Here is a 21,056-nt window from a genome sequence, read left to right on the forward strand (position 1 = left end):
CAAATTTTTTTTAAGGTTTCTCGTACTAAGATTTTATAGCATAACAAATCTGAAATATTTTTATAGTAATTGAGATCTCTCAAAAATATATATATATATATTTGAGATTTGTTTAAAATATAAATTATCATTTGTAGTCGTGAAATTATTTTTTACTTTTTAAAATTTTTAATTGCACATTTTATTAATAAATCATTAAAGTCTTGTTTAATTAATATAATTAATAGTGAAATGATTAATAATTATATGAATTATCTAATTATATTAGTGAGATAATCATTTATTATATATTCATTTTATTTTATTTTTCGTTCATACTTGAAATTATAATTCTTAGCCCCTTTTAATATTAAAAATTAGTCAATTTCATCGGATTGAATGCTTGTTATAAATGTAATCCAATTAATAAAATTTGCAATCAAATATGGTATTGTGAGTTTATGGACTAACATTCTCAATCTTATGTTGTAATCTTATCAATCAAATATGTCCCAAGTCAATTAACAGATTTTAATGATGTTAAAAATATATTTCTATTAATAATTTTGATAATTTTATTGTTATATAGAAAAGTAGTCAGCAATTTTTGTTTTTTTGTTAATTTTGTTAAATAAAAATTTCTAATAAGAAAATATTTATAATTTTTAAAACTATAAGGAACAATCCATATTTTAGTAAATTTAAGAAAATATATTTATAATTTAAATAATTACAACGCAACCCTTCTATTAAAAAAATACAATTATTTCAAATTTGACAACGAATGTTATAAAAATGAAAAATTATTGGATGCAAATACTTTAAAAATATCTTTCATATTTATGTTGGCATTTAGAGAGCCCGAACTAAAATTATTTGTGATTGGTTAAAATTTCTATGAAATCAAAAAATTTCCAACTCTATATGCTCATAAAATTGAGAATTTTTCTAAAGCTCTTCATCATATTGAAAAACTGTCACTCAAAATTTTTCCAAACTCTGAATTCTATCCCATAGAATTCAGAATTTTTCTAAAAGTTATCATCATATTGGAGAACTGTCACTAAATTTTTTTGTCATATTGAAAAAGTTAAAACTCTATATTCTCATGAATGAGAATTTAATTTTTCATCACATTGGAAAACTACTTTATTGTAATTTTTTCCAAACAGAAAACAATCAAGTTAATCCATTTCCACTGGCCTAAAGAAAACAAAATCAAGAAAACTTGACTTCCCATTTTTATTTGTCGATCTTTGGCCAATTGTTAAGATCAAGCTTCAACAACCATGCTATGGATGAATTTGAGTCCAACAAGATTATCACCAACCTTGAATACCAAGAAGAATTCAAATCTTACAGTCAAAAACTTCAATAACTGATTGCCTCTCCCAATTTCGACTTCTAAACATAATACTTAAAACTTTATCTTCTTTTTCCAAGATCCAAACACACCTTTAACAGTTTTAGAGAACATACAATAGCTTCCTGCTCTGAAGCAAAAGTGCCAAGAATCAAGGCATTTAAAGCATAATTTGGATAAGGAAAAATATGACGGGAGAGAGAAATTTCAGAGGAAAAAAAATAAATTTAAAACAATAAAAATTGTAGTATTTTACATGGGAGCTCATTCTAAGAGTCGAGTTTACAAGAAGGGATTCTATTTATGCTGTCAAAATCTAAGAAAATTACAGAGGTGTTACCCTCTGTACGTTGTGTTCTGGCCTCATTCAACAAAAAATTACCAATCTTTTCAGCCAGACTCTCTGTGTCTGCCGTATATCTGTTAGAATATATCATCACCTACCACCTCCACTCAACTCACCTACCACACTACCACCTCCACTCAACTCACCTACCACATACACTCACCTACTCCCCAATCCTCTCCTATATAATTAGTACCTCACCACCTGTAATTAACACATCAAAATAACAACAATCTTGTAAACAACTATCAATCAATAATATACATCAGTTTATTTTACATGGTATCAGAGCAAAGTTAATAATTTAGTATTTTTCGCTTCACCGGCGGCGGCAACCTCGCCTTGGCCGCCCGCCGGACCTCAACCTGTTCCGCTAAAATTTTCTACACATACCTTCACCAAATCAACACACATCTGCCTAGCTCTGGCCGTACAACCGCTCTGCATCACCAGCAGTACCTTGGTCAAACCGTTGTTCCTCATCGCGGCCTCCTGTGCCGTCCGATCACGGCACAGATAGCATACGCTCCAGAGCACCGCAACACCGTGCTCCGTCCCCGCACTCGTCCTCTTCATCAATCTTCTCCTATCGTCGCCCTTCCCTCCGCGCACGTCGACACCATCTCTACCAGCTTCATAACCTTCTCGATTACCGATACAACCGTGTCCGAACCGGAGATGATTTTCCCTGCGGTTCTCACGATTCCGAACTGGACGAGTTGTAGATGATGTTGATAAGGCGATCCGGCAGGATAATCCGGCCTCTATTACCGTTGGATCGATTTCGGACCTTGCTAGACGGTGCCGTTCGAACAGCGGTGGATCCCGATACTCCAGGGGAGGGGGTGCTTCAGATGGAAACTGGAGGAATTAAGATTCGGGTTTGACAAGTTTGCTTTAGGTTTATGGCTTTGTTTGTGCTTGCTTGTCCTTTGTGCTTTTGGTGGTTATTTGGTTCAGTTTTGTCATTTTAACAAGTTACTTCTTCGGTAAAAAAAAAAAAAAAAAAAAAAGAAAAAGTCACAGATCCACATCCCAACACACTCACACACACCCACGGGATTTCTAATGCAAACATTTTTTTAATCATCACACACACACACCAGGCACCCATACACACACACTTGCACTATCACAACCTATTTTAATATTCTCACATCCACTATCATAACCTTTAATATTCCCGCATGCACTTTATGATTACATTATTATTTTTTTTTATTTTTTTTCTTTTTTAATTCACTATCTCTCTCTCCATTCCATGGACCCAACATCATCATGTTGTACCCCAATAAATCCACTTTGTTGATCACCCCGAATCTTCTTCTTTTTCTTTTATCTATTTCTTTTCATTTTTTTAATTCCTTCCCCTCTCCAATAATCACACCACAACCAAGCTTCCCATGTTATTATAACATATTATCCCCACTTTCCTTTTCTTTATGTTATTTTATTTTTCGTAATTAAAAAAAAAAAAAAAAAAAAAAAACACATTCACACCGCTGTTTTTCTTCTCCCCCATCCACAAATTTTTTTATCTATTTTCTTTATCCATTGTTTTATTTTCTTTTATTTTTATTTTTACACATAACACCAACAACATTCCACCACCTTGTCATTTTATTCATGTCGGGGCTCACCCCATTCACCATTTTACATAAAAAAAAAAAAAAAAAAAAAACAAACAAACACACCAACAAAACAACCACACCCCCGTGGGATTTTTCTTTTCCTACTCTACTGCAGGTCTCTTCTTTTTGCCTCCGTCCTGGGCGGCCCTGGCCGGTGTTGCCTCAGTGCTTCCCACTCCACTGGGCACGATCACTCCACCATACTCCTCCACTGCAGCATATGGCGGCCCTCCAAAACGGAACATCACGGTGGCCTTCCGTTTCAGCTCCTTATTTTCCGCCTTCAGCACGCTTATCTCTGTTCGCGCATCCTTATACATGCGCTGGAGCAGAGCTAGCTGGGAGTTTAAATGCTGCACCTCATTTGTCCTACTCTGCAGCCGGTTCGACAAATTTGTGACCGCCGTCATGCTTTCCACACATGCCTTCAGAGTATACTGATTGGCCTCCACATCTGACAGCACTGCCATTCTTTGCTCCACAGACCGCATCGGAAAGTTCAACGGAGTAAACTCCGGGGCGCTTGGTTGAGTTTCCAGTGCCACCGCACCAGTTCTCTCTCTCGTTGACTCGTTGAGGTCGGGAAAGAGGGTGAGCAGCCCGCGGGAAGACGATGAAGCCATTCTCTCAGACAACAGAGTGTTACAGAATCTCTCTCAGAAATCTCTCTCAGACACGGCAGAATTTTTCAGAGGTTTTCGCAGCTTTTCTCTGCCTCAGCCTCAGCCTCCGTTTTCTCTGCCTCAGCCTCAGCCTCTGTCTTATAGCCGAGGCAGCCACGCGCATCGCGCGCCTTTTGACGCCGACACACGGGCACGCCAACCAAGGCACTCACGTGCCTCGCCATGATGACTCCGACACGCCTTTTGATAAATTGGGCACGCCTTTTGATGGCACGCCTTTTGACAAAATTGGGCACACCTTTTGAGGGTGCAACTTTTTCACCAACGGTCCGACATGACCCTATAAACTGTCCCGACATTTGATTCCGGTTAGCATCTTCAACGGTCCGACATGACCCTATAAACTGTCCCGACATTGATTCCGGTTAGCATACAGTGTCCTCTACCACGTTATGACACCACCCTTCAGTGTCCTCTACAATGTTATGACACCCCCTTCAGTGTCCTCTACCACGTTATGGCACCACCTTTCAGAGTCTTCACCAACGGTCTGACACGACCATACAGTGTCTCCTATCTTTTTTTTTATTTTTATGTATTTTCTTGTTTATTTTTATGTATTTTCTTGTTTTGTAAACTCTCTCCAAACTCAAGTTGGTTAGTTTCTATCCTCCTTGAGTTTGCGGGGGGCTGTTAGAATATATCATCACCTACCACCTCCACTCAACTCACCTACCACACTACCACCTCCACTCAACTCACCTACCACATACACTCACCTACTCCCCAATCCTCTCCTATATAATTAGTACCTCACCACCTGTAATTAACACATCAAAATAACAACAATCTTGTAAACAACTATCAATCAATAATATACATCAGTTTATTTTACAATATCTCTCCCTCGCCTGTGAAGTTCAAGATGGAAAAACAGTACGTAAACCCTCCAGACAAAAATACAGGGAAGTATTGGCTCATTTTCCAGATTACAATAATTTTTAAACTTAATTCCAAAACTAGGGCATTTTTTAAAACTTATTTTCTAATAATCTACATGAAAGGGTGTTTAGTAACATCATTTTGATAAAAGCATTTTTAGGAAACTTTTTTATTAACAACGTTTTGTTAGCTGTCACGCTTTCTCCATACTTCAACTTTTAACGGGCTTCTACTAACTTCAGAACAAAGAAATTTGAAATAGAAAGCATTGTTTAGTAAAAGGCTTTCACGGAGTTTGGGAAGTAAGTTGAAAAAGACCCCAATTTTAAAATTAATTTAAAATAAGTGTAAAATGGTAAATGGGCTGGAAGTATCAACCAAGTGACAATACCTGTTTGAGTTGCTGAATTGCCTTCTTGAAGTTAACATCCCAAAAGCCATCACTGCATCCAGAGTCACATTTCCACCATGTTAAAAGTAAGCCAAAGCAGAGTCCGGGAAGGACAAGATATATATATATATATATATATGAATAAAGATTGGGACCCCCTTTTCCCTCACTCCCTTTGACCCCTTTTCTTTTTTGATTGGTCACTTTTTTTTTTCCTCCTCCTCCAATCACCACCTGCCATGTGTGTGTGGGGGTGGTGGGGGTTGAAGTTTGAGGGGGTTTAAATCACTGCTGATATATATATATATATATATATATATATATATATATAAAGGGACTTCCAATTCTAGGTATTCCAAATGAAAAAAAAGACATCTTCCAAGACCTGGTTAAAAAAAATGCAATAGTAATTTCTCAATTGTGGCCCATTGCATGGAAGATCAGCCAAATGAGAAGTGGACAGAAAAGCAAGAGCTATGACTCCCAGGGCAACTATTAGCAAAATAGTTCAGTGAATAACAGAGATATTAATTGGAAGTAAGATCACCTTGCTAAAAAACCAAAGCCCTTGCTTGCTTGATGTATGTGCACAACTTCACTTATATAAGGCTCCAAACTAAAACGAGCTTCTTGCTGTTTCAGAAATTTGTCTTCAAGCATCTGACCAAGGTTTAGACCTCGACAAGGAAAACCAGGGAAAAATAAAAAAGAGTTATAGCTCATTATTAATATTTAACAAGGTAAACAATAGATTAGACAAAACAATTTTTCCATACCACATAGGCGTGTATCCCCATCTTTCAAAGGTTTTCCTGTTTCTTGCATACGAAGTCTTTTAGAATAACTGCTGATTCTGTGGTCTTCTGACATTTTAATCTGCTTTCCATCAATATGGTCACAACAGGATCAAATTACTCACTAGTAAAGACAGGGTGGGAGGTTATGTGAAAGAGGACTATTTCAATTTGAGCATGCCATTAACTATGTGGACTTGATCAAAGCATTTAAATTTAAAGGGAGGGGGGGGGGGGGGGGGGGGGGGGGGGGTTTGAAGGAAATGAAACAAAAATGTCAAAGCTATTTTAATAGCTATTGCATTAGCATATAAAGTTCATAGTTCATTCAGTTATCATCTATGCGATGGTAATAAATAGATAATGCCCCTGTGAAAAAAAATGCTACTAGCAGGATCTACATTTAAGTTATCTAGTCATCTGTCATATTCTACCTCATTAATTACTTCTAAAAATACAAATTTGAAAAACTCACCCTCCAAAAAGAAAAAAAGTATGTGGTATGTAGTTTCTTGCAAGTTACATATTAAGTATTTACTTATTGAGAACATAAAGTAGTAATAATTGGAAATTTAGAAGAATCCATAGCGGCCATATATCACCCATTACAATAAATTGCAGCCAAACAGCCCCCCTTCATCTGCTTGTCTAGCAAAAACCCAATTTCATGAGGAATTACAATCTTATTTCAATTGATAGGTGATAATCAAACTACATATTCACCAACTAGAATGCCACTTGTGCTAACAGTTCGTGTAATGATAAGAGAAGGAAAAAAAATAATGGTTCAATAAAGGGGTAGAAGGGTCCAACCATTTTTGGCGTGGCAATCCACCAAATATTAACCACTCATTTTGGACCCTGTAATTCCTAGAAATAATGGTGAGTGTAAAATTCATAGACTAAAGTAGATGTACTTAAGTGCATCCGACAGGTTGCTCTTCAAGAAGATGCAGATCAAGATAGATACATTAATGACTTTTAGGTCCCATGGCCCGAAAAATATAAATGTAAACATATAAAAGCAAGTGACCGTGGCACTGCAGGCCAATACAGAAATTTTCCATTCCAAAACATTTGTAAACTTAGGTCACTTGCACTGGTCATCAATGGACAAACCAGGCATACGGAAGGGGTGCATCCATTTATGTTTCTTCGCCAACCTGGTTTAAGTTGACAAAAATTTAGGCGGGGATGAAATTTGAAGCTAATATTATAGAGAAACTCAGATAGTACAGCCTTCAAAAAGTTAGGACTTATGTAACTTGCGTAAACCTGGAAGAGATATAAAAGAGGAAATAGATAACTAAAAGTGATCATTTTTGCTATTTGACCAATCATCCAAAAAGAAAGGGAATATTGAAGTGTACATATTAGTTCTAAAATAGTTATTTTGACCAACCATGCATGGCTCTATAGTACGAAATCCAATGGTATATTTTCTTGACCCGGCCACTGATATACTCAGATGTTAGTGAGTGCTAGTCTGCTAGAATAACATTCTAAAGGATCAGGAAGGAACTTTTTATAAATTGGAAGAGCAGGAAGAGAGCATATGAAGAATTGCAGGTTGCCAAAATTCTCCATGTTCCTCTTATTTCTTTTTTTTTTTTTTTTTTTTCTTTTTAAATAAGAAAAATTCTCCATCGACTTCATCCAGAACTATGGAAGAGATTATGTAAAGAATGTCATGCGAAACATGTACAAATTCTGATAACGTAGTATCACAATTAAAAATAGATCTAAGAACGACAAAATAAGTACACAAACTTCTAACACATGCTGGGTCTGCACATTGCACATAGAAATTTTCATGACCATCAGCCCAAACCAGAAGCACTGTTGCCGTACAGCCCTGAAAGATTTTTGATTATTATAAAAAGCACTACAGCCTTGATCCTCAGAAATTTTCATGACCATCAGCCCAAACCAGAAGCACTGTTGCCGTACAGCCCTGAAAGATTTTTGATTATTATAAAAAGCACTACAGCCTTGATCCTCTGGGAGCAAAAATAAATAAATTAGAAAACAAGATGATATAACCCTTAATCATGCGTAGAGATAACACTATAATACCCTACAAAATTATACAACAATAAAAATAAAAGTGAAGAATTTGACAATTTGCTGTGGGTTTAAATAACAACGTTCAATATCCAAGAACTTAAACAATGTTGTTCCCATGGTTAAACATGCAACAATCAAATTGGGTAGGAACAGAAAAAGTATAGGGTACAGAAAAGCCACATCTATCCAAGTCACGTTCTTTTCTTCTTCCAGTTTTCAGAAAGATTTAAATGTGTGAAGCTACAATTCCTGAAAGCAATTCACATTTGCAAAAGAATAACAAAGTTCTTTATATGCAAAAGAACCTGCACACCTCAGGTCTTTATAAGAAAGAGCCAAATATGATATCTGAGCACTAATCATTTATCAAAATTTTGAAATGGTTTGCAACTCCTGAAGAGCTACTTTCAATGTCCTTTTCAACTTATTATGTTGTTGAAATCACAAATACAGGCTACTGCTAGATATGAAAAAACATCAGGCAAGGTGGTTATTCAACCTAAGAAAAACCCGTATGAATAACAAAAACTATAGTAGCCCCACCTTAGAATCATCTACTAGAGCCAAAAGGTAGAGCAGTGCAGAGGGATTTTTTAGAAGCAGGAGAGCGCGCATGTGATATGGTAGTTTCCAAGGTTTGCGGCATGTACAAAGTGTCCAACTACACAATTACCTACGTGAGTGTGCAAGAACATACAAAGCAAGCATAATGAAGTTGTTAAAAGCATAGTCGTCAAATCGGGATTCGAATCGTGAATCAAAATGGTATTGTACCGATCGCAAATCAAATCGAATCGTGAATCATAAAGATTCGGTCACATTTTTTAAATTACATAGAAAAATATATCTACACACTTAGATATTAATTACATCTAATAAATATAAAATATTTAGGTTTAAATCAATGAAAATGTTATTTTAAATGATAATCATGTGGTCTAGGTAAGACATTAACGCAGGTTCCCATGTTTACCACTTTACCTTTTCTCTTTTAGATACTATTTCATATTAACCATTCTTAACAAAGAAAACAAACAAAGACAAACTTTCAATTTCCAAATAACAATACCTAAACAACAATGTTTTTTAACTTTTTACAACGTTAAAAAACCAAAATTTTCAAACATTTTAAAAAATCTCACTTGATGCCTTCAAAAAATTCATTCTCTAAATATGTAAACCTAGAATATTATAGAGAGAGAAAGTTCATTTTTTTCACTAAGGTTTGAGTATTATAGGGAGGGAGAAAGTCAAAAGATGGCATATAGTAATCCTAAAGACCTTAAAAAGGTTGTGTGAACTCTTTTCCAACAATAAAAAACCAAAAAAGAAAGCCAAACGTTGATTTTAGCGAATCGAATCAATTCACGATTCACTGATTCGGTTCACCGATTCACATACGATTCATAGTTATTTGGAATTCACACAACCTGTTCGTATTGATTATCTACTGAATCGAATCGATTCGCAAATTGTACAATTCTAATAATAGATAAAAGTCCTTTACTTAGTGCGGATCTTGTCAATATGAAATACTTGGAGTGGTGGATTGGGTTATAAAACCTAACCCCTGGTTTCGCTGGCATTTAAGGGGCCACCATAATATTTCCAAATTTGGTAGCAAAATTGAACCATTTATAAGAAACAAATATTGTGAAAGACGTATCTATTTTGAGGATTATTAGTAGAAAAATCTATTTTATATGAAGCAAATAAATGAGCTCTCCTTCAGATTAGATCAACAAGACACATAAAAGCTGAAGACAAAGAGATCACGTATAGTTGTGTCAGGCTAAAGACCTCATAATAGTGGTTCATGCTTGCTTCTGCTTGTAGAAAAGCATCCCTAAGGACATCCGAAGCATCGCATTGTGATAAAACCCTCTGCCTTCTAGATGAATCTGACAAGATACTAGCAACCATCTCAGGCAGCATCCTGGAGATAAAATTGTCAGGTAATTAATAAGGTATGCAAACAGTAACTTGTACACCTGTGCGTAAGCAAGGATAAAATATGGCGCAATAATAAAATTGGATGTGATTTTTGCACCCTCATACATATAATCCCAAAGCAAGATAGAAAATGTGAGTTTCATCTTCTACAAGGTCAAAAGGATTGGTTAGGAAACAAACCATCAGGCCAATCTATTTCCAACCTGACCAAACTAGGCTTCCCACTATCTGCTCCAAATTCAAAATCAATTTCCATTGTTCAATAGGCAGTGAGAATTAACAAACATAACCGGGTTAGGAAGAAGATACTGAAAATGAAGACTCATTCCACCTAGGCAAATTTGGAGCCACAATCAGTTGAACTAATTCAAAGTCAAATTGATTATTGTAACTTGTAAGTAAATATGGGGATAGCGTGAATTTTAAGAGGGATGTACACAGGATCTCAGGAAATTTGCATATATGTTCTGGACTCAGTGAAAAAGGGTATACTGAAATTACACTACTCCTGTCATAGGTAACTATCAGAATATCAAAATGCAAGAGGGGATTTAGCCACCATGGAAAATAGCACTCTTCTAGTTGGATATGAAACACTAACTTGTTTGCAGATGAGGCAGCAGCTACTCCACCATGTCCATCACTTATATGAAAAAGTCCAAACTGCATGTTTGGCAACCGTGCAAGATTTAGCCCTTTCAAGTAAGTGTGCAAGACTATCAGGATAAAATCCAAATATACATGTCTAAAACCTGATCAGCCCCAAGAAGAGGCCAATGGTAATAGCACACATCTTCCATGGGCAGCTTCTTTCCTCCTTGGGGCACAGCCATGGGATCTGATGCCAGACCAACTCCAAAAGGGATCAGGCACTCAGTTTGAGATGTACTCTAAACCTGCAAAAATAGTGGAGGGAAAATGTAACAAAGGTAGAAAATTTACAGGGATTATAGTTTACATGATAACAAACAAGAGATATACATAACGACCTGTTTAGTCACCTATAGAAAAGTGGATCATTTAGTCCCCTGTTTAGCCACATGATAATAAACTTTTCACCAAAGTAAGAAAACTAATTTGATATAAATAAATAAAGATAAATTAAATGTAGAGATAAAAAATTACATCTATGCAATAACCTATAAATTGAACTAGTATTATAAAGTTGTGGTTAATGGCTAGATAAATAAATAAACAAATAGCACAAAAAAATACTTTATTGTTAAAGCAAATATGCAATTTTAACACAGTAAATATTGCACACTGCTGGAACAAATTGTAACAAATTTGTATAGAAAGTAATTTCATTATGTTAAAATAACACAAAAAAATATTGTATTAGTGTAGATGCTCTTTAACAATTAAGTTGATCAAGAAGAGCTCTTTTCAAACTAAAATTCACTAAATGAAATGACAATCTTAAATAGATCACATGAACAATATTTTATGATATTTAAAGTTTATCAAAAAGAAGATGCTTGTATAGCTTGGTAGACTTTATTGATAGTTTTTTTTTTTTTTTTTAATCAGCAAAGAAAAAGGAGCTTTATTGATGAAGTAGAAGACAATTACATCAATAAAAGAAAAGAGAAGGATGAGTGCTAAAAGCATCATAGTGAACCAAATCAATCCTAACTAGGTTGGCACCGATAAGGCCGCCCAATCATATGCTAGCACACCATCAAGAGTTGGTGAGTCACCAACCAAACTAACACACATATAGAAAGACAAGCCGACAGACAATCCATAAGCCAACCTCACCCAAGCATAAGATAAGCAAAACTAACAAACTAACACACATATAGAAAGACAAGCAAACAGACAATCCATAGCATCAGAGCAGCCAATGTCAGCAGAGCACCAGGGGAGGATGAACCATACAGCATGTGCACCACAACATCATCACACAGCCAACAAACACCAGGAACCAATTCAAACCTTAGCCAAAACAAACACCAGACATCAGACAGCATGAGCACCTGAGCAGACAGCCACCAGAGCAGACAACATGAGCACCTGAGCAGACCTCTAAAACCCAAAAAATACCAGAACTAATAAGAGAACAAAGCAATCAGCCAATCAGCCAACCAGCACCATCACACCATTTATGAACTGATGCACCAAAAAGCTCAAATGGGAAAGAAGAGTACTACTGGTAGAGTCCTAGCAGTAAAGTAAAAAATGCCACCAAGCACAGGCATTCAGCCATTCATCTAGAGCAGACCATTCATCTAGCACCTAATCACAACACAACCAACACAACATCAAAAGCACAGAACAGCAGCAAGCTCCAACTTGAGGCTAAGACCATCTTGTCACAGAAGCATAATTTAGCAGACCAACAGATCCCATCCTCAGAAGTAGAGTTAGCACAGAATTATCAGAAGAAAGAAAGGCAGACAGCTACACACTATCTCAGACTCAGCCACCTGATGCTAATGCACACTCTACCACCAAAATTGACATCAGACTCAGCCACCTCCATTTCTAATGCAGTGCCTCACTTGCTGCAGGTTAAATACCAAATCGTTTATAGAGAACTCCACCTTAATTGGCGATGCTTTGAGCCACATAGCTAATCTGACCTTCACTAGTTCACACAAATCTGCCAAATTTGGTTGAGAACCAGAAAATACACAAGCATTTCTATGCTGCCAACAACCAAACAAAAGGACAGAAAAGAAATAGATGATCCACTGATTCAACCTCATCATGGCAGAAAACACAAGCAAGATTAGCACTCTCAGTTAAGATTCCAATTCTATGGAGAAAGCTGGAAGTTTTAACCTTACCAAGCCAAGCCAACCACCCAAAAAATTGCACTCTGGGAGGCAAAAAATTGTTCCAAATTAAATCAGCCACTGGCGCTGCAGGCCCCATAAGTGATTCACACCATTTATATGCTGATGCAACAGTAAACAGTTCAGTTGGGTCAGCTCTCCATTTTAGCTCATCAGATCTGTTAGGACATATTGGTGGTGCATTGTTTAGCAAATTGAATAATCTTCTAGCTTCCTCCTCCTCCCATACCAGCAAAGATCTTCTAAAGCTAAGATTCCATCCATCATCATCTGCCCTTCTCGCGAAGAACTCACTAACCACACCATTTTTGTCATTAGATAAAGAAAAAAGCCTTGGGAATTCATGCATTAAACGAACATTACCAACCCACTTGTCCCTCCAGAATTGAATTCTACTCCCATCCCCCAAAACAATCTGTGAGTTATTAATATAAAAATTATGCAGCTCTGGAACGGATGTTACAGCATTAATTATGCCAGACCAGATCTTAGATCCTCTGCCCATTATTTCTGGTAACCATCTTACATCCCTTGCTGCATACTTTGTACATATCACTTCCTTCCAAAGAGTGTGATTCTCAGCTCCAAACCTCCACCACCATTTTAGCAAAAGACATTGATTCATCATTATAATCCTCCGCAAGCCTAAACCACCTAATTTCTTACTCCTAGCAAGCACCTCCCACTGGACCATATGTACTTTTCGTCTGAGGTCTAATCCGCCCCAAAGGAAAGCTGATTGCATTCGCTCAATCTCCTTAACCGCTCCAGCAGGTATCTGAAACAATGATATGTAGTAAATAGGCAGATTAGTCAACACAGGTTTGATTAAAGTTAGTCTCCCAGTGAAGAAAAGTAACCTTCTCTTCCATGAAGCCAGTTTCTGTTTGAACTTGTCAAGAACAGGTTGCCAAGTACTTCTCCTGCTTGGATTAGCCCCCAATGGAAGTCCCAAATAGCTTAAAGGCAGCTTTTGGTGCATACAATTTAAAATAGAGGCAAACTCATGCAACATACCATCATCCACCCCAATACCACAAATGACGCTCTTGTGATAATTAATTTTCAGACCTGATGAGATCTCAAAACATTTTAGAATTCTTTTGATATTGCTCACCTCCATCCTATCCACTTCACAGAATAAAATCGTATCATCCGTAAATTGTAGATGTGTTATTCTCAATCCATTAGCACCCACCTCTGCTCCTTTAACTAGGCCCAACTCCTTAGCCCTGCTCAGCAGAATGTTGAGCCCCTCTGCCACAATGTTGAATAGAAATGGTGACAACGGGTCACCTTGACGAAGACCCCTTTGAGGACAAAACTCGGATGTTGGCGACCCATTTACCAAAACAGAGATCTTAGCAATTGATACACATGCTTTCGTCCAGCTTACCCATCTAGTTCCAAAGCCGAATTTTAATAACATGTCAAATAAAAACTCCTAATTAATAGAATCATAGGCCTTTTCAAAATCCAATTTAAGCACCAAGCCTTTTCTATTAGATCTCCTCACCCATCAACTAACTCATTCGCTGTCAAAATACCATCTAATATATTCCTTCCCCGCAAAAAGGCTGACTGAACCTCACTAATAATCATAGGCATCACCTTCTTCATTCTATTAGCTAGCACCTTTGCTAAAATCTTATACAAGGAGCCAATCAAACTAATGGGCCTATATTCAGATAAGCAAGAAGGGCTATGGTTTTTTGGGATTAAAGTTATAAAAGAGCTATTAATCCCATCAACAAGATGAGCATTCTGATGGAATTCCCTCATAAACTGAAGCACATCCACTCTCACAATTTTCCAACATTTCTTAAAGAATGACATGTTGAAACCATCAGGACCAGGGGCCTTATTACCATCACAGCACCTAATAACAGTCCTAACTTTCTCCTCTGTAAACTCTGCCTCCAACTGATCCACCACTTGAGCTCCACCAATACTCTTAAAAGGGCCAGACAATTTGGGTCTAACTTTCCAAGATTTAGAGAATTGCGTCATGAAATGGGCCTTAGCTGCTGCTTTAAGTTCCAAAGGCTCCTCAATCATAGAGCCATTCACAACAATTGAACTTAGAGAGTTTCTACTATTTCTGCTGCAAGCCATAATGTGAAAGTATCTAGTGTTTTTATCCCCTTTAGATACCCAGTTCAGTCGAGATTTTTGTAGCCAAATCTACTCCAACATTTTGCTTAACTTCCAAGCTTCTCCCCGCACTTCCCTTCTTCTAATCAATTCTGCCCCAAGCAATGGTCTCTCCTCAGCTAGCAAGTCAAGGGCATGGGCCTCTTCTTCAACCCTCTTAAGCTTCGATTCAACCTTACCAAACACCACTCCATTCCATTGTTTTAATGCTTGTTTCAGTGCTTTAAACTTCATAAGACACTTATACCCTGCCCACTCTTCCACTGCGAATTTTGACCAACTTTGCTGGACAAAGGCTAGGAAAGAGGGGTGTAATAGCCAGGCATTGAGAAACCTAAAAGGTTTAGGACCCCAGTCCCTATCATCCTCCATTAAAATGATAGGGCAATGATCAGACAACAGTCTAGGAAGACCTTATAATTTGAAGGTAAAGTTTTGCATCCACTCATAAGTAAGTAAGAATCTATCAATTCTGCTCCATCTCTCCCTTTCTTGCGAATTGCACCAAGTAAACTTTCTCTCTAACATAGGCATGTCTATCAACTCAAGTTGTTCAACCATATTATTAAAATCCCTCATCCCTCGATCCCTCCTCGAACACCCAATTCTTTCAGAAATATTTCTAATTTCATTAAGGTCACCCCCCATACACCATGGCCCCATGAAACTGGATTTTAACCTGACTAAAGAATCCCAAAGTTCTTTTCTTTTAACCACATCATTAGGGCCATAAATATTAATTATAACACAATCAAAACTGAAAAAAATTGTACCTGATAGCAGGATAAAGTTTTGGTTACTGCAACAAGCCTTTAACTGGAATACATCTGGATTCCAAATGCATAACAGCCCACCAGATCTACCAATCACATCTACTTCCATAAAATCAAATTTATCCCCAGGCCACATAGTCCTAACCACTTCAGAACCAACTACTGCCTTCTTGGTTTCTTGGAGTAGAGCAATATCTACTTTTCTTTCTGCAAGGCTTTGCTTTATTTTTCTCCTTTTTTCAGGTCTTCCAATTCCCCTCACATTCCATGATTGTATCTTCATTAGCACGATAATTAACTCTTGAGCAGCTGAGATTAATAAACTAGTCAACATCCCCGATCAATAGGTAATGGTTGGCTGTACGAAAGTGTAATAGCAAGGTTACATTCATCCTCCTCAGCAGGTATCAATAGGTAATGGATCCGATCAAGCAGATATCGATATCCGATCAATATGAATTTTTATAGGGATAAAGTACTCAGCAAGTTCTACCTATTGAACGGTTCGGATCGTCAAAACATGATCTTTGGTAGGCTCCCACAGGCCCAACAACATGTTCCAGTCCGATCAGTTTTAAACAAGATTTTGATAAGTACACTAACCATGAATATCATATGCAATCTAAAATCAATACAAAATAATATTCATATTGAGAAAGAAAAAGAAAAAAAGTACACCTCACCGTTCCATTTCCCACTGCCGAATTTCCTGGGTGAACCTGTTGCAAGAATTTGGTCAACATTAGCTAGATTATGCCAACTATTTATACTAAGATCAATACTAGTCAAGCAGGCTGTGTGCAAGGCATGCAATTGAATGCCGTCATAAGTTGGACAAATCAATGGGTTTAATTTGAGAAATATACAAAATACACCAAGTATGCTGAAACGTTAATATGCTGAAACTTTTTAATATGCTCAAGCTTATGCTGAAACGTCATCATGATCTAGACCACCCCACCTAATCCCAATTTAAGGCTCAAGAAAGAAAGAGAGAGCAGAAGGGGGAAAAAAAAACTATATTATGGGGACATAAATGAGTCGATCCATCAACACAACTTGCTTTTAATGCTATATCGAAAGTTACACCAAGTATTGTACTAGACATTAATACCAGAGCCTTTTTAAGGGGACAACAGGGAGATCAAGAAGCACACGAATCACAATGCATCCAGTCTATGGCCTAAAAGATTACATTCCATTGTAGGGAAAATATAATGTCTTTAACAAATTTAACTTTAGTCTAAATAATATAACAAGAAGGCCAACTTTACACTGAGTAGAATCATTACATCAACCATGAAAATCATATGCAATCTAAAATCAATATAAAATAATATTCATATTGAGAAGGAAAAAAAAAAAGTACACCCTACTGTTCCATTGCCTTGAAGTGCTGAATTTCCTGGTTGTGCCTGTTGCAAGAATTTGGTCAACGTTAGATAGATTATGCCAAGAATTTATACTTAGATCAATACTAGTCAAGCAGGCTGAGTGTAAGGCATGCAATTGAATGGTGTTATAAGTTGGACAAATCAATGGGTTTAATTTGAGAAACATATTTCTTTCTTTCTTTTCTTTGGTTTTTTGTTTTTGTTTTAAAGTTAAATCTTGTTTTATTTTTTGACTAATAATTTTTTACATCAAACACACTAGGTTACTACTGTTTTTTTGCGTTTTTATTTATTAAAATTGCTGCGCCTTTTTTATTGCAATCCCAAGTGCAGGATGTCGTGAAGTAATATAACTCGGTGAGTCGGAGGTTGAATCCACAAGGACCAGTTTGTTCAAAATAATTACTGAACACTCAAATAAAGTAAAGAAAAATATGATTTTGAATTTTTAAAATGGATGAATAATTTGAGAAAAATAATTAATTACAAGATAAAATAAGGTGATTATAAAAAGGGTGCTAAGGCATCAAAGATCCTCCACCAATGCTTTCTTTAAAATATTTTAGATTCAATTTATATAACTCAATTGAAACATACACAAAAAGTATTTTCAATAGGAAGATAAAAACGATTATTCCATATAAAATTTAATTAAAAAAAAAACTAATTACTTTCACTGATTGATCACACCATAAAAATCTAGTTATTTGATTTGCAGGGAATATCAAGCTTCTATCGTGTCCTAGGTCTACAATAGAACAAGATATTATACCGAATAAAAAACTTTTCCCAAATAAATCAATCAATCAATTAAAATGGTCTGACATTAAAAACCATGATTGAATCATAAAATGTCTATAAAGAAAACATTGGGGTTTCACCCCTAACCTTAACAAAGAAAATTAGAACATCATAAAAGCAAAACGCAAATAACATGTATTATGAAACAAATTTTTTGGAATGTTTCTGAATAATCCCCTCGTCTTCTACCTATCCATGTATTGATGGTATAGCGTCATTGTGATAAACCAATTGATGCAATACACCCAATGAAAGCAATTCCTTATTTTACTTTCCCACTTCTTCAGCACCTTACATGTAGGTGAACCAATTGGAACCTTTGGAACAGAACAGCTTGCATCATTCTTCCAATAGTCTAATTGGCCGTGTGATGTTGCGTCCCTTCCTGGCAAGAGTTTGTTTTCAATGTGGCATCCTTTTTCTTTAATTTCCATTTAGCCCCAACATTTATCCTAATTGCAAATTATTCTGTAAAAATTAAAAATAAATCATTAAACTCACACCTAAGAATAAAGCTGGGGAATTAAATTAATAAGAGTGTAGTAATGATTAAAAATAATAAGATAATTATACATTTTTAACCATTCATCACACCTCCCAACTAGCTAATTGCTAGTAGCAATTAGGGCGATCAAAAAAATATAGTTCTGAACAAAAATTTGTAAACCATTTTCGCAGGAAAATGCGATTGCATTTAGCAATGTAATAAGCCTTTAAACTTCCAGGTTACCCCTAGTGGACGAGTTATAGTCTCGTGAGAATTTTCAGAGATGATACCCACAAACATCCAAAAATTCAACCTCAAAGTCTCCTTTATTTACGTGCATAAAGTTCAAGAACAAAGTCATGAATTTCATTATACTAACAAAAAAATCAATCCAAATTTCAAATACTAGCAACAAGTAAAGATATCCCAATGTATCCAAAATTCAGAGTGTGTGAATAATCTTAGCCAACATAAACACATTTTTAGCCTCAAGGTAAAATGTAACTCAATTGTCTATTTGAAATATGCTTTGACTCCAATCTCACCAGATTTTACACTCAACAGTTGAATCACTCAGAATATGGTGTAAATATCACTCTCAATATATGCGAGCAGAATAATGTAAACCGAAAGCAAAATTTCTTGCATATTAAATTGGTTGAAAAATGCTCATAAGAAAGATTAAATAACTACTCTCATGGAAGGAATGCCAAATATTGAGAATTAAAATTGACACATTATTAACTATCCATCATGTCCATATCCAAACCATACCATTCCTAAGATCAAATAGGACTTTTATTTGGTTGTAATGTAAGGGTAATGGTGGAAAAAAAGAGAGTAAAGGTTGAGGTCTTGAGAGTAATGAAGATAAATATAACACAATTTAGGAGATTATTTCAGATAGTTCATTTTTCTAGACTCCTTCAAAAATTCATCTTTCGTGCTTTTTAGTAAGCGCACTCCATGTACTTCAATTTTTCTCAGCTGCTTTTTTTTTTTTTAACAAAGAAAATTATAAGGCTCAAAGAAACAAAGATGGCCTAAAATCATATCTTAAAAATTGGTATGGTCCTTTAATTTTCATGATTTCAAGGAAATAATAGTGTGACAACAAATAAATGTAGTCTCAGCATTTAACCAAAACAAAGAATAATAAGACTAAAAAGCAAATTAGTGCGCTTCCAAAGAAAAATTAAGAGTAAATGTCTAATAGCCCTCCAAAGAAAAGAATGGCTCAAAACTTGCAGGGTTAAAAGTCTCCACTATCATTCGTCAAGATTTTTAAGTCACATCTACTTATCAACTAAATCTTGTATTCATGTGGCTAAAGTGCAGTGCAAAAGTTCTAAATATGAACACATGGGATACTTTATTAATGAAGATAGCATAATAAATTTTAACACAATTCTTAAGCTAAGACAACAAACATATTACAACTAAGCTCAATTACTTTAATGCACATATAAAAGACAACTTTGATTTTTTTTTTTGGTTTACTAACTTATTGCAATTAACACAAACTAATAATTAATCCCTCCTCCCAACCTAAACGGTGCATTGTCCTCAATGTAAAAAAAAGGAAACAGGAAGGGGTTTACTTTAACTGATGAATCATGTTTGCTTTTCCTGCAATGGGTTAGCAGCACAAAAAAAAATAAAAATAAATAAATAAAATAAACAAAACAAAACAAAACAAAGGAAATAAATGCAAGATGAAAAAGAAAATTGAATCCTAGTTGTTTCACAGATCCTAATAAATTGGATCCATAAGTTCCATGGACTCATCCTCAGATGGAAAATTTTCCAAAAATGGTTTCAAATGCTGTCCATTCACTTTAAAAACATTACCATTCTGTGGGTTTTCAATTTCGACAGCTCCATGAGGAAAAACTGTTTTAACAATGAAAGGGCCAGTCCATCTAGATCTCAATTTACCGGGAAATAAATGTAATCTAGAATTATAAAAAAAAACTTTTTTGTGAAGGTTCAAAATTTTTCCAAAGAATATGCTTGTCATGAAACACCTTCATTCTTTCTTTGTAAATCCTAGAATTCTCATAAGCATCTCTCTGGATTTCTTCTAACTCATTCCTCTGCAATTTTCTTATTTGAGCCAGCTTTGTCTAAATTAAAATTGAATGTCTTTATAGCCCAATATGCCTTATGTCCCAGTTCCACTGGCAAGTGACAAGCTTTTCCATAGACAAGTCTATAAGGTGACATGCCAAGAGGGGTTTTATAAGCTGTACGGTATGCCCAAAGTGCATTGGTTAGTCGTAAGGACCAATCTTTGCGATTTGGGTTAACCATTTTTTCCAAAATATTTTTAATCTCCTGGTTAGTAAGTTTAGCTTGACAAAATATTTTCTTTCAAGAATTTTAAAATAGTTCAATGATCATTATGCCTGCAAGGAATTGCCTCAACCCATTTGGAAACATAATCAACGGCAACTAAGATATAAAGATATCCAGAAGAAGAAGGAAAAGGTCCCATAAAATCAATGCCCCAACAGTCAAATAGTTTAATCACTAAAATAGGGTTCGAGGGCATCAT

The 21,056-nt window shown here is 35.8% G+C and overlaps 1 pseudogene; it reads right to left on the reverse strand.

Annotated features, from left to right (window-relative positions):
• Positions 1 to 20,133: 20,133 nt before the first annotated feature.
• On the reverse strand, positions 20,134 to 21,056 carry LOC145794893 (uncharacterized; annotated as a pseudogene).

Source organism: Camellia sinensis, chromosome 7 (assembly GCF_055761805.1).
Source record: "Camellia sinensis isolate YWXY chromosome 7, ASM5576180v1, whole genome shotgun sequence".
NCBI lineage: Eukaryota > Viridiplantae > Streptophyta > Magnoliopsida > Ericales > Theaceae > Camellia > Camellia sinensis.